This window comes from Elephas maximus, chromosome 4, assembly GCF_024166365.1.
Source record: "Elephas maximus indicus isolate mEleMax1 chromosome 4, mEleMax1 primary haplotype, whole genome shotgun sequence".
Taxonomy (NCBI): domain Eukaryota; kingdom Metazoa; phylum Chordata; class Mammalia; order Proboscidea; family Elephantidae; genus Elephas; species Elephas maximus.
This window is the reverse complement of record NC_064822.1, coordinates 177,881,826-177,897,678: the sequence shown is the minus strand read 5'-3', so window position 1 is coordinate 177,897,678 and position 15,853 is coordinate 177,881,826.

The window sequence follows — 15,853 nt, the reverse complement described above, 5'->3', positions numbered from 1 at the left end:
GAAAGTTTGGTGATTCGAGTCTACACAGAGGGACCTTGGTGGAAAAATCTACTGAAAAATCAGCCATTGAAAACCCTATGGAGCATGGTTATACTCTGGCACACATCAGGAGTTGGAATTGACCCCATGGAACTGGTTTGATTTTAGTGTTTTGTCTTTGATACATAATAGGCTCCCAGTAAATACTTGTGGACTATATACGGGTTTGTTTTGTTTTTTGTTTTGCTTTTCTCCACTAAAAGTTATCCAGATTCGATGTGAGAAAGTATCCTCCACTCACAGAAACCCATTAAACTGTCAGTGGGTAGGGAGGGGTATGGAGATGACCAAAATTTAAGTAAATATAAGAACGCTTAAATCTCACTGATCAGGAAATTCAACTGTTTTATTCAATGTTGTTTCTCTATACCTAGATCAGTGTTGACATACAGTAGGCACCTCAATATATTTACCAAATAAAAAAATGAATGACTGAGCCAATGAGTCAAATAAGGGATCATGCCTGCCTGTTGCTATCCTGAAAGAGCTCTTTCAGATGAGCAGAATAAAGTCTGAGCCATTGGAGAGATTGAGTCCTCTGCTAGACTAATAGGAATCACAAAGATGAAGTCGGGGAGGGACTGAGCTGTCCTGATGGCTTAAAAGTTCCCATGGGGCATCCAGCAACTCAGCCTCCTTCTTTTTCCTTTCTTCTTGATTATCCACCCACTCCAAAGTCCCACAGGCATGTCAGCTGCTACTTATTCCAAACTGCACTCATCATTTTCCTCTTTCTTTCTCCAAGCCTAAAGGAGTTCTCGTTGTCTGCCTAGTTGTCCACATGAGAGATTTGAGTCATCTTCTACTTGCCCACATCCACTTCACTGAAATGGGGAAATTCAATTGGACCTTAATTACAACACAGAGCTACCATTTACTGAACATTTCCTCTGGGCCGGGCACTGCTGTAGATGACTGGTGTAAGAGATCTTATCTAGTTCTCACAATAACCCCATGTTGTTGTTTGTTGCTGTCCAGTCAGCTCTGATTCATGGTGAACTATTTGTATAACAGAACAAAACTTTGTCAGTTGTCCTCATGGGCTTCGATATGTTTGAGCCCATTGTTGTGGCTATTGTGTCAACCCATCTCACTGAGAGTTTCCCTCGCTTTTGCTGACCCTCTGCTTTTCCAAACACGATGTCCTTTTCAAGTGATTGTGGTATAATTCTTTATTTTACAATGAATAAATGTAGGCTCAGAAAGGTTAAGTAAATTTTCCAAGGTCACGGAGCTGGATAAAGGGCAGAGATAGGATTTTCACTTAATCTGATGGACTTTAATGCCTTTACCTCTTCCATGCCCTCAAATTTCTTCTAGCTCAGATGATCTCCCCTCGTCCTCCATTGCTTCCATTTTGGAATCGGCCACTCATTTCTACTCCCATGGACCTGCACATTCCTCCACTGTGGCCCTTGTCAATATGAAATTACGACTATTCATCTGCTCACCCAACACATGTTGGACAATGTCTTATTCTTCCTTCTATTTTGTCTTTTCGGCTCAGTGTCAGGTTTATATAGCACCTGTTTCATAAATACTTTTAGATATTTACTAAATTCCCACATTTCTAATTAACAAGTATGCTATACTTTGTAGACAGGAGGGTTGTACCTCACCCAAATTGTGAGGGAGGAGAAACTTCCCCTAAAAGCCCATTCTTGTACGTAAAAATAACCTTATTTAGCCCAAAAAGGTCCAGGGCTATCTTCAGTTCCTCCCCCTTCAGTTGCCGTGGAGTTGATGCTGACTCATGGCAATTCCATGTGTATCAGAGCAGAATTGTGCTCCATGGAGTTTCAAGGACTAATTTTTCAGAAGTAGACTGTCAGTTCTTTCTTCTAAGGTGTCTCTGGGTGGGGTGGAGCCTCCAAACTTTTGGTTAGCAATCGAGCGGGTTAACTGTCTGCACCACCCAGGACTTCTCTTCAGGTATTCCAAATGTAAGACAAGAGCATCTGGGCTATCTCTGTGTTCCATCAGCTGGGGATGGAACTCCCCAGGGGAGTGGGAATGGGCCTGCTGGGGGAAAAGCTCAGTGATTCTAGATGAGCAAAGCTGGGTAAGGCAGAAAATCCTCTCCTTCTGGAAGCCTGAAGCAGCTTTATGCCATTTTCTTATTTCAATTTCCAGACCTTGTCCTCAGTGTATATTCTTTTGCGGGAAAAAAAAAAAAAAAACTCAAAGTGGTAGCCTGTAGCTTCCTGTATAAAAAACATGGTTCTTATTACACATCTCTACTTGCTTTTCCTTCAACATCACAGCACTTGTCTTTAGCTTTTCCATTTTCTCAGAATTCATGCTTGGCCACTAAGCAGGTTCATGGAAAAAAAAAATTTTTTTTTTTTAAATTGCATGCTGCTGCAAGGAGGAAAAACAAAGCAGATCAAGCCTGGTTTCCTGAGGAGGGAAGGAGAAGAAGCTGTCTTGGCTGCCAACTCATTCCAGCCTTCAAGTAACCCTAGAATTTGCCTCACAAAAAGCAAACCAGCAATTATCTGAGACAAGAAATGAGGTACTTTTTGGCCTACATGAGAGAAATGACTGAAAGATTTTTATCTTGTTTTTGAAATAACCAGTCATGACCTGAGGGGGAACAAAAGCATTGCTGTTTTGTCCTGCTCTAAGAATATTTCTAGGATGTTTCAAAGAATAGGTCATGTGTCGGGAGCCTTGAGAAGTTGTGGTAAGTGCTGTCTGTATGAGGTGGTGAGGGCTGGAATTTAGGGAAAATGAGTGTGTCTGTGGAGAAAGTAAGTTAGGACTTACTTCTGATTGTCTTAATCTCAGCTTGTTCAGACTCATCCTTGTCCTTATTTCCAAAACTTTAGAATCTTGGGCACACGAGGAAGGCCATACTCAAACGTTCTGACCTAATGGATACCACTGTTTTACCACTTCTCAGCTGTTGTCTCTTCAGATGGAACTAATTAGGGGTGCCACCAACCAAGCACAGGTCTCTGAAAGTCTGGACACACACAGGCTCCTCCTGGAGCCTTCATCTCACTGTGTAATCTTGGGAGAGTTTGTTAACTCACTGAGCCTCAGTTTCTCTCTTTGTAAGTGAGAGTATTACATTATAATATCTTCACCTGCTACATCCAACTGATGACTTTATGGTTACATCACTAAAGCTCTCTGACATTCAGTTTTCTCATCTTTAAAGTAAGGGGATTGGGTTAGATGATTTCTAACATCTCTTGCTGGGATAAAAATCTATGATCTTAGGATCCTACAACCCATTCAAAGTGTAGGGAAAAGATGCATCATTGCTATTCCTCATGGCAATAACGTTTTCTAGTTCACTGTTCTGTTCTCTCTTTTCCCAGACCAGAAATAAGATAGTGGCTGGACAATACCTTCTCAGGTGCCCTCTACACAGTTGGGTGAGAGGATGCAATCATTTGCCATTTATTTCTGGGGAAACAAAAGAAACAGAAGGTAGGAAATAGGCACAAATTGTAAAGTGCATGCCATAGAAAACTGGGTCCAACCAAGAAGGCAGAACTCAAAAGAATTTTCATCCTCTAGGGACTCAGTGGAAACCCTGGTTGCGTAGTGGTTAAGTGCTACGGCTGCTAATCAAAAGGTTGGCAGTTCGAGTCTTCCAGGCACTCCTAGGAAACTCTATGGGGCAGTTCTACTCTGCCCTATAGGGTCGCTATGAGTTGGAGTCAACTTGATGGCACTGGGTTTGTTTTGGTTTTGGTTTTAGGGACTCAGTGAAGGTGTCCTGGTGGCACATTGGTTAAGTGCTTGGTTGCTAACCAAAAGGTTGGAGGTTCAAACCCACCAGCCATTCCAAGAAGAAAAATTCAGCAGTCTGCTTCTGTACAGGTTATAGCCTTGAAACCCTATGGGACAGTTCTACTCTGTCCTGTAGGGTCGCTATGAGTTGGAATTGACTCAATGATGACAGATTTTTTTTTTTTAGCAGCTAAGTTGCACCTAACAACCTCAGGTAGATATTAATTTTGCATTAAACATTGTGTTACAAAAAGTGTAGGAAACTGTTTACAAGAAAAGGGTCTCAATTCCAAAATGTGAACATTTTCAAACTATCAAAAAGTGTGTTTTTCTGAAGGTTCATGAACATTTGGTACCTAAAATAAAAAGTAGAAAAAACTACACAGGCAGGCCCCGGGTTACAAATGTCTGACTTATGTACAACCTGTAGTTACCCACCAACCCCTGTAAAGCCTATTAATATTAAAAATTCAAGGTCCGTACAACGATTTGTAATAACAAACGGGAGCTACTTTGTGATGCACATCAAGACATTATTTTTACTGTATTACTATGTTAAAGATGTTCTAGAGTATCTGGGAGTGTTTCTTTAATATTTTTTATGCGTAGAGAAGTACACTATATACTAAGATAAACATTTGACTGACTGACATTAGATGCAAACTGTACCTAACTGTTCTGACTTTTGTACAAATTCAACTTAAAGACAGATTTAGGAACAGAACTCATTCATAATCCGGGGTCTGCCTGTATGATAATGTTGCTGATGTTCCCCAAAGCAATAGCGAGAACTGCCTCTTTTCTGGGCTTCTAGAGCTCCTTGTTTCATGTCTTTGCCATTGATTTTGGCAAGGAAACCAGAGCTCCTTGTTTCATGTCTTTGCCATTGATTTTGGCAAGGAAACCATCTGCTTACTAGTAGGTCTGATCCTCTGAACCAGTGGCCTACAAACTTTTTGATCTCACAGCTCAGTGGGTAAAAAATTTGAGCCCACACCCAAAACATGTATCATCTATTTTTAAATTATGCATTTGTCTTACTCTGTTAAAACATGTCTATCCTACACAAAATAATATAAAGTAGATGAGAAAGATAAATTTATTCTTAATAATTTTATTTTACTTAAACAAAAACATTGTTGCTGTCACTAAAACATCTCACTATCAGCAATATTTTAGTGAAGGCAGTTGTGATTGAATAGGCTTTATTAATTTTGGAAATCATGGCTTATCACAATGCAATACCCAATTTGAAAATCTGACTGCATATATAGTTTATTTTCGATATTTTGTTTTAGTGGTCATCATAACTGAATATTATAAGACCCAGTAATACAAGGGTCCAAATGGAAAAATTGTGTCATTGGTCGGGCTTCCTAAGGCATGATAATAATTTTTCAATTATATCCATCAATTATGCAAAGATTTTAACTCAAATCTGTCTAGTATATGTTTATATTCCCTGAGGTCAATCACTTTTTCCTGAGAACAAAATGAAAGGTACTACACTGTTATATATTTTAGTAATTAGAAAATTCTGTTCAAGGTTTTCTGTGTATTTGTTTGTAAGTGTGCAGATATGAAAGCCTTTAAGAGCTTTTAAGAGTGCTTGTTTTGGCTACGAAATCATGTAACAATGGAAACCTTTAGAAACATCCCTCTTCAAAATCCCCTTCTCTATAATACAAATTACTACTGAAAAGAAATATTTTCTCACATTGTTTTAAGTGTGTTTTTTGAAATGCCTGGCACATAGCATACTACCATTTTGAAACATGTGCCTTTTTTTTCTTCTTATGAAAGTAAAACATGTTAATCATCTTTAAGTACTTTGCCAAGAGAAAACCAGTGACTTCCTGTGTGATAAAAAATAATATTATCATTATCTTTTTCATGAAAACATCCTACTAATTAAGAACTGTATTTGTCAGGGTCTAGCCAGGAGGCAAAAATGGTACCAGTAATTTGCACAGGAAAACTTAAATATAAAAAAATCTTAAGTAGAAAAGATGATTTATTACCAAAAAGGAATGAGGGGACTCTAAGGCACCTGACAACAACAACAATAATAACTAAGAAATATAGAAATTGCAAATTCAGGGATAAGCTATTGTGGTATAATTAGTTTCTCTTATGTGGTCTTTTTGGCCTTGGGTTTACAATTGTCCCAAAATGATAGATGGGGCCACAATCTGCCAAAGGATTGGTCAGCTTGCTATCCACCAAAGTGGCTTGCCAGGATTGGTCGGTTTATGATCCACCCTGTAGTTGACCGTTACTGAAATTGGCTGGGGATCCTTGCCCAGTCTGACCATTAGTTGGATTGGTTAAGGAGCCCATCTTTGCAATCGACAAGGAGTACATGGACTAGCCTATAAAACCCTGGAACCTGAGGGTAAAGGGATCATGATGGAGAGGAGAGCTGGAGAGTCACCCTGAGAAAGACCTATGCCAGTGGGGAGCTTGTCTGAAGCTGCCCTGGTTGCTGAAGGAAGAGACATGACCTCTTTTTCAGAGATCTTCCAAGATCTTTCCCGTATACCTTCTCCTGAGTAGTATAACTTTACAGAGGAGAAACCTGACAAACTGTGCTTTCACTAGGGGATCTAAGTTAACATCAACAGTTAGAAGCCATGTTGATAGTATGTACCCTTGATAAGATGTGATGGGAATGGCATTTTACCTCTGAGGCTTTCCTCCCCCTGAAACATCTAACCCCACCTGAATCATGAGAAAAAACACCATACAATCTCAACTGAGGGACATTCCACAAAATACCTGACCAGCACTCCTCAAAACTGTCAAGGTCATCAAAAACAAAAACCAAAAAAAATCAGAGAAACTGTCACAGCCAAGAGGAGCCTCAGGTGACATGATGACTTAATGTAATGTGTATCCCGGATGGATCCTGGAACAGAAAAAGCATATCATGTAAAAATGAAGGAAATATGAAATAAGGATTTTAGTTAATAATAATGTATCAATATTGCTTCATTGTGACAAATATACCTATTGTAAGATGTTAATAATAAGGGAAACTGAGTGTGGGGTGTATGGAAACTCTGTACTATTTTTGCAATTTTCCTGCAAATCTAAAACTATTCTAAAATTAAAAGTTCATTAAAACTTGGAATCCTTACTATTGCTGGTGGGACTACAAGATGGCACAGCTATTGTGGATAACAGTTTGGGGGTTTTTCAAAAAGTTGAACATAGATCTACCATATGATCTAGTGATTATATACCTAAGAGGCATGAAAGCAGCAATGAAAACACACACATGTCCATCAATGTTCATTGCAGCACTATTAACAATAGTCAAAATATGGAAACAACCCAAGTGCCTATCAACAGATGAATGGATAAACAAAATGTGGTAGCTACATGCAATGGAATACTACTCAGCCATAAAGAGAAATGAAGTCCTGATCCATGTTACAACGTGGATAAGCCTCAAAAACTTTATACTCAGTGAAATAAGTCAATCACAAAAGGACAAATATTGTATGGTCTCACTTACATGAAATAACAAGAATGTTGTTGTTAGTTGCCTTCTAGCAATTCTGACTCATGGTGGCCTCATGTGTGCAGATTAGAACTTTGCTGCATAGGGTTTTTAAGGCTGTGACCTTTTGGAAAAAGATCACCAGGCTTGTCTTCCATGAAGCCTCTGAGTGGGTTTTTACTACTAACCTTTTAGCTAGTAGTTGAGTGCTCAAAGATTTGTGACTGGAGGGAAGAGGAAAGGGATAGTTTTTGTTTTGTGTTTGTATACAATGACAGGAAATTTGGCAAGGAGTATGGGTGGTAGTTGCACAACGTGATGAATGTAATTGATATCACTAAATTGTACACCTGAAAAACGCTCACTTGATGAATGTTGTGTTATATACATTCTTATAATAATAAAAAAATAACTTGATTGATATTGATTGGGAGCCCTGGTGGTTAAGCATTTGGCTGCTAACAAAAAGGCTGGCAGTTCAAATCTACCAGCTGCTCCTTGGAAACCCTATGGAGCAGTTCTACTCTGTCCTATAGGGTTGCTATGAGTTGGAATCAACTTGACAGCAATGGGTTTGGATTTTTTTTTAATTGATATTGATGAATTACAATAACGTGTCAATATATACTTCTACCAACTATGTATGAGTGCTTCTGTTTCCTTGTACCCCCCTTTTTTGTCTTTGAGTTTTTTTTTAATTGTGCTTTAGATGAAGGTTTACAGAGCAAATTTGTCTCTCATTAAACAATTAATAGACATGTTGTTTTGTGACATTGGCTGCCAGCCTCATGAAACAACACCAGCCCATTTAGTCTCATTTTGTTTTATGTGCCTAATTTTTGGCTGATGGGTGAACATCATGTTTCCCTGTACCCTTGGCAAAAGTGAATATTATCAATTCTTTTTTAATATTTGTAAATTCAAAAGGTGACAAATTATATATCATTGTTTAAATTTGCATTTTTTAATTACCACTGAAGTTTAACTTTCTTCAATTCATTGATTGGTCATTTATATTTCTTTTTCTATAGCTGTGTGTTGCTATCCTTTCCTCATTTTTCAAACTGGTTGTTGGTCTTTTTTCCTGTGTAGAGCTTTGGTCTTAAAAAAAAAAAAAATTAACACTTTTCTTTCATTGGTTTTCAGATTTTATTATGGTGTTATTTATTTCAATCATGTAGAAATTTAAATTTAAATCTCTCAATTAACGATTTCTGGGTTTCATCAAACTCTTATTTTATTCCCAAATTAAGCCCCCAGTGGCTTGATTAGTGTAAATTAGTCCCCTTCAAGCTAGTAATTAGTTATTTAAATGTTCTTGAAAGGATATCCCACATAGGATGACCCTGTGTAAAATAGAATGAAACATTGCCCAGTCTTGTGCCATCTTCATAATCATTGGTATGTCTGAGCCCACTGTTTTGGCAGCTGTGTATTTTGAGTGCCTTCTAACCTTTTTTTTTTTCTAACCTAGGGTACTCATTTTCCAGCTTTATATTGGACAATATTCTGTTGTGATCCTTAAAGTTTTTATTGGCTAATTTTTGGAAGTAGATCTCCAGACCTTTTTTTCTAGTCTGCCTTAGTCTGGAAGTTCTAATTCCTTCTGGGTTTTGGTCTTGTTCTTCCTTTCCTGCCACGTTATTTATTTTCTGAAAAGCCACATGGAGACAGATCTCTATGTCTATATTTATCATCCAGTTCCTCCTCCTGGAATATAAACTCTGTGTAGAACAGATATTTTATTATACTTACCACTATATCCCTAGCAAAAAGAACAGCACCTAGGTACTTAGTATATACTCAACAATTTATTTGTTGAATAAATGAATAAATCCTATTATGTGTCTGGCAACCAAGCACAACCTGAAGAAATCACTAAGCTATATGCCTAATCTCAATACTTGATCATTGTTCCTTCTAAGCTGTGGCCATAATTGTGTCCCCTGATGCCTCAGCGGTTAGCACACTGTAGGAATTTAATGCTGTCTAGATGAATAGAATTGAGTACCAAGTGACCTTGTCAAGCTGGAGAGGAGCCAGGAAAGAGTAGAACGGAGCCTCTGGGAGCAAATTCACAGTATGACACTAGAGAAGAACGAACATAAGCACAAAGTAGAGGTAGCATGTGAGTGGCATTGTGTCAAAAATAGCATCAAGATGGATACAGAGATAAACGAACATGGCGCAACACTTGACCCTGTGAGAAAAAGTCAAGAAAGTTATCCAAGAGAGAAAGATGAGTTAGTCTTCAGGAACTTGATCTCTTCTCTCTGTGCCCCTTGTCCTTCCAGAGAAGCCCAGTTAACTCCCGTTGTTGTTTTTACTTGCCATCGAGTTGGCTCCAACTCATGGGGACCCCATTTACGATAGAATGAAATGTAGCCCAGTCCTGCACCATCTTCTTGATCACTGGTATGTTTGACTCCATTGTTGCAGCCACTGTGGATTTTGAGCGCTGTCCAACATAGGGGCTCATCTTCCAGAATTATATGGACAAAATTCTGTTGTGATCTGTAAGATTTTCATTGGCTAATTTTTGGAAATAGATTACTAGGCCTTTCTTCCTAGCCTGTCTTAGCCTGGAAGCTCTGCTGAAACCTGTCCATTACAGGTGACTCTGCTGGTATTTGAAATACCGGTGGCATAACTTCTAGCATCGTAGAAACATGCAAGCCACTACAATATGACTAACTGACATATTCCTACTGTCTTCGAATTCCCAGCCACTCTTGGAAAAGGTACATGATCATGTCGTGGAAAGAGCGCTGGACTTGGCAATCAGAAAATCTTGGGTTAGAATCCAGGCCCTGATATGTATAGCTGAACAAATTTGGACAATTATTTAATCTTTTGGGGTGTCAATTTCCTCATGTGTAAAAGGCAGCTAACAATGACTACCTCTCCAGGTTCATGAGTATTATATGAGAAAAAATTTTTTTTTTTTTTTTTGTGAGAAAAGATAGAAGAAAACCTTGCATACTCAATACAGAGGAGATACTCAGTAAACATAAGTTGAACCTAGCCAGTTGATAGGAATTGATTGATCTTAAATCTGTTTTCCTTCCTTTTTTTCTTCCTTATTTCTGTCCTTCCCTCCTCCACTCTTTCCTTAATTAGTTTTTTGTTTGTCTCTCTCTTAGACTCTTTTTCCCACACCTTGTTTTCTTGGATGTCCTCTTGTTTGATTCTCTGAACTCATGAAAATCATACACTGATCTGATTCCTCTCTCTACACACAAGATGGTAAACTCTGACTTTCAGAACAAACAGGAGTAAAAGGGAAATGGTTGGATATTTGTATCCAGAGTAGTAGAGGAACCAATTCACACACACACACACACACACACACACACACCACTGAGAGCACATGGAGATGGAAAGGAGTGAAAATGAAAAGAAAGAGATTTCTATATCCCTGCCCCAGAATTGCCATCTACAAAAGCAGAGCTACTTAACAGAGCCCTGGGATGTTCCCTAAATGCATTCCTCACAGTGTGGCATCAGTCCTGCCATTAGGCTGTGGCAAGGGCAAGGGAGGGTTTAGAGTGGCATGGGCCTCTGGGTCCAGCAGAGCTGCCTTGATGAGAACAGACTGGGGCATCCTCAAGAGCTCTGGCTTCTGACCCACAGGACAGAACAAAACGCTGAAGAACTAGCACTGACCTTGAATCCTGGGAGGAGGGACTCTCTTCAAGACCAGGGAAAGTTACCCCTGGGGTGACACAACTTGAAGACATTGGAGAAAGTGAAAGCCACCTCCCGAATGTGTCTGTATGGGCAGCCACTGCAATTTCCTTGGACTCCCCTCTGAGTTACAATCCACCGCAGAATAATTCTTACCTTGATTAAGACAAAATTTTCTTCCCAGCACGGTGCACTGGGAAAGCACACTCTCTGGGGCCAGAAAAGTTACTAGGGGTTGGCCTTAGGCAAGTTGTTTGACACCTCTGAAACTCAGTTTCCTACCTATGCATTAGAGTTAGAATACCTATCTCACAGAATTTTGGGAGTATTGAATGAAAAACAAAAAAAAATTTTTTTTTTTTTTAATTGAATGAGAGAACAAATATATAACATGGATCTACATTTGTCAATGTTTCCTTATTTGCATATTTCCAAACGGCAAAGGCCCTTTTCCTTTTCCATTCCTTGGTGAATTTTTGAAATATGAGATATACAGGCTAACCAAAAAAAAAAAAAAAAGGAATACAATTTCCATTCCTACCACAGATAGCCCCCCATATTATTTCTCCTGTTTCTTCACCTCACTTAGATCTCATTTCACCTCTTCCCTTTCTTTTCAGGAAAACAGTATGAACAATTCTACTCAGCCAGTCCTTCAAGAACTGCACTTTTTGACTATTCTTGTTTTTCCCAACTCTGCTTCCCAACCAGGAGGCCCAAATATCTACACTTGTAAACAAAGGCAACATTATTTCCTGCTGTAGCCCTTACTCTCCTACAACTCATTGTCTATATAGCCATAACAGTGATCCTTTTGAAGTGTGTAAGGATGTTGCGTCTCTGCCCCAAACCCTCCAGTGACCTTCTATCTCATGGAGAGTGAAAGCAATAGTCTTTACCATCATCTGCCAGGCCCTCTATTTTTCTTCCCTCTGATTCCCAGGTTACAGCTTTCTTCTCTAGGCTGATAAGCTGCTAAGGGTGGTGTGTAAATCTCTCATTCACTGTGGCTACCCAGACAACAGAATAGTCTTCCTAAGTAGTCAGCCTTTTTTCTTTTAATAATATTTTACTGTGTTTTCAGCAAAAGTTTACACAGCAAAATAAAACCAAACCCATTGCTGTCAAGTCGATCTGACTCATAGTGACCCTGTAAGAGTAGAATGGCCCCATAGGGTTTTCAAGGAGCAGCTGGTAGATTTGAATTGCTGACCTTTTAATTATCAGCTGAGCTCTTAACCACAGTGCCACCAGGGCTCCTTAGGTTCCCATTTAACAATTACTATAAAAATTGTTTCATGATATTATTATTACATTTTTCACAATGTGTCAATATTCTCGTTAAATCCATTCTGGAAATTTTATTTCCACTCATGTGGTTTCCCCGTCCCCTTACTTTTTCATCTTTAGAATAATTCTTGACCATTTGATCATGTTGTTGTTGTGTTTTTAGGAGCCGTAGAGTTGGTTCCGACTCATAGTAATCCTATGTACAACAGAATGAAACATTGCCCAGTCCTGCACCATCCTCACGATCTTTGTTATGCTTGAGCCCAACGTTGCAGCCACTGTATCAGTTCATCTTCTTGAACGTCTTCCTCTTTTTCATTGATCCTCTGCTTTACCAAACTTGATGTCCTTCTGCAAGGACTCTTCCCTCCTGATAACATGTCCAAAATATGTGAGATGAAGTCTCAACATCCTTGCTTCTAAGGAGCATTATGGCTGTAATTCTTTCAAGATAGATTTTTTTGTTCTTCTGGCAGTCCATGGTATATTCTATATTCTTTGCCAACACCATAATTCAAAGCCATCAATTCTTCTTCAGTCTTCCTTATTCATTGTCCAGGTTTCACATGCGCATGAGGTGAATGAAGACACCATGGCTTAGGTCAGGCAAACCGTAATCCTTAAAACGATATCTTTGCTTTTTAATGGTTTAAATAGGTCTTTTGCAGGAGATTTGCCCAATGCAATGCATCTTTTGATTTCTTGACTGCTGCTTCCATGGGCTTTGAGTGTGGATCTAAATAAAATGAAATTCTTCACAGCTTCAATCTTTTCTCCATTTATTATGATGTTGCTCATTTTTCCCAGTGCAAGGATTTTTGTTTTCTTTATACTGAGGTGTTATCCATTCTGAAGGCTCTGGTCTTTGATCTTCATCAGTAAATGCCTCAAGTCCTCTTCACTTTCAGCAAGCAAGATTGTGTCATCTGCGTAATGCAGGTTGTTAATGAGTCATCTTCCAATCCTGATGCCCTGTTCTTCTTCAGAGAGTCCAGCTCTTGGATTATTTGCTCAGCAAACAGGTCGAATAAGTACAGTGAAAGGATACAACCTTGACGCACCCTTTCCTGACTTTAAACCACAAGGTATCCCCTTATTCTGTTTGAACAACTGCCTCTTGGTCTAAGTACATGTTCCTCATGAGCTCAGTGAAATATTCTGGAATTACCATTCTCTGCAAGGTGTTTTATACTGGGTTCTCTAGAGAAGCAAAACCAGTAAGGTGTATAAATATACATGTATATATAGAGATTTCTATCAAGGAAATGGCTTATGTGGTTGTAGAGGCTGTAATGTCCCAAGTCCACGGGTTATGAAAGAGGCTTTTCCTGATTCACGTGGCCACAGGGGCTGGTGAACCCAAGATTGGCAGGCCAGAGAGCAAGGCTGTTGCTCACAGGCTGTGAAGATCGATGAAACCCAAGATCAGCAGGCAAAACTGCAGGTAAGCTGATAGCTCAAGTCCCAAGAACTGGAGGTTAGATGAACAGGAGCCAGCTGCAGGTCCAGAACAAGCAAAAGCCCTCCCCACAAGCCCTTCCTGAATGCCCACCCACACTCAATGCAGGCCACATGCTCAAGGAAACTCCCCTTCAACTGATGGCATGTTTAATCAATTTCAGACTGCAGAAGTTGTTAAAAATCCTCAGTTTCTTCATCTTTGGCCTTAGTAGTTGGTGGATTTATTTGAATAATAGTCATATTAACTGGTCTTCTTGTAGGCATGTGGTTATTATCCTATCACTGACAGCATTGTACTTCAGGACAGATCTTGAAATGTTCTTTTTGACAATTAATATAACTCCATTCCTCTTCAAGTTGTCATTCCTGGTATAGTAGATCAGATGATTGTCTGATTCAAAATGGCCAATACCAGCCCATTTTAGCTCATTAATGCCTAGGATATAAACGTTTATGCATCCTGTTTCATTTTTGACAATTTCCAATTTTTCTAGATTCATACTTCATACATTCCACCTTCTGAATATTAATGGATGTTTGCAGCTGTTTCTTCCCGTTTTGAGTCATGCCAATCAGCAAATGAAGGTCCCAAAAGCTTGACTCCATCCATGTCATTAAGGTTGACTCTACTTTGAGGAGGCAGCTCTTCCCCAGTCATCTTTTGAGTGCCTTCCAACCTGAGGGGCTCATCTTCTAGCACTATATCAGATAATGTTCCACTGCTATTCATAAGGTTTTCAGTGGCTAATTCTTTTTTCAGAAGTAGACAGCCAAGTCTTTTTTCCTAGTCTGTCTAAGTCTGGAAGCTCAGTTGGAACCTGTCTTCCATGGGTGGCCCTGCTGGTATTTGAATACCTGTGGTATAGCTTCCAGCATCACAGTAAAACTCAAGCCCCCACAGTATGAGAAACTGACAGACACGTGGGGGACATGCATATGAGGTGATTGAAAACACCATGGCTTGAGTCAGACACACCTTAGTCCTTAAATTGACATCTTTGCTTTTTAACACTTTAAATCAGTCTTTTGCAGCAGTTTTGCCCAATGCAACGCATCATTTGATTTCTTGACTGCTGCTTCCTTGGGCATTGATTATGGATCCAGGTAAAATGAAATCCTTGACAACTTCAATCTTTTCTCCATTTATCACGATGTGGCTTATTGGTCCAGTTGTGAGGATTTTTTTTTTTTTTGAAATTTTTTATTGAGGTGTAATCACCGGAAGGCTGTGGTCTTTGATCTTCATCAGTAACTGTATCAAGTCCTCTTCACTTTCAGCAAGCAAGGTTGTGTGTGTCATCTGCATAATGCAGGTTGTTAATGAGTCTTCCTCAGTCCTGATGCCCCCTTCTTCTTTATATAGTCCAACTTCTCAGGTTATTTGCTCAGGGTACAGATTGAATAGGTATGGTGAAAGGATACAACCCTGACACACACCTTTCTTGACTTTAAACCACACAGCATCCCCTTGTTCTGTTTGAACAACTGCCTCTTGGTCTAAGTACAGGTTCCTCATGAGCACAATTAAGTGTTCTGGAATCCCCATTCTTTGCAATGTTATCTATAATTTGTTATGATTCATGCAGTCAAATGCTTTTGTATAGTCAATAAAACACAGTTTTTCTGGTATCCTCTACTTTCAGCCAAGATCCATCTAACATCAGCAATGACATTTTTTGTTCCACGTCCTCTTCTGAATCTGGCTTGAATTGTTGATGTACTGCTGCAACGGCTTTATAATTATCTTCAGCAAACTTTTACTTGGGTGTGATATTAGTGATTTTGTTAGATAATTTCTGCATTCTGTTGGATCTCCTTTTTTGGAATAGGCGCAAATATGAATCTCTTCTAGTCAGTTGGCCAGGTAGCTGTCTTCTAGATTTCTTGACATAGATAAGTGAGCATTTCCAGCACTGCATCCATTTGTTGAAACACCTCAATTGATATTCTTTCAATTCCTGTAGCCTTGTTTGGCACCAATTCCTTCAGTGCCACCTGGACCCCTTTCCGCAGTATCATCAGTTCTTGATCATATGCTACCTCCTGAAATGATGGAATGTCAACCAATTTTTTTTGGTACAGAGACTCTGTGCATTCCTTCCATCTTCTTTTGAGACTTCCTGT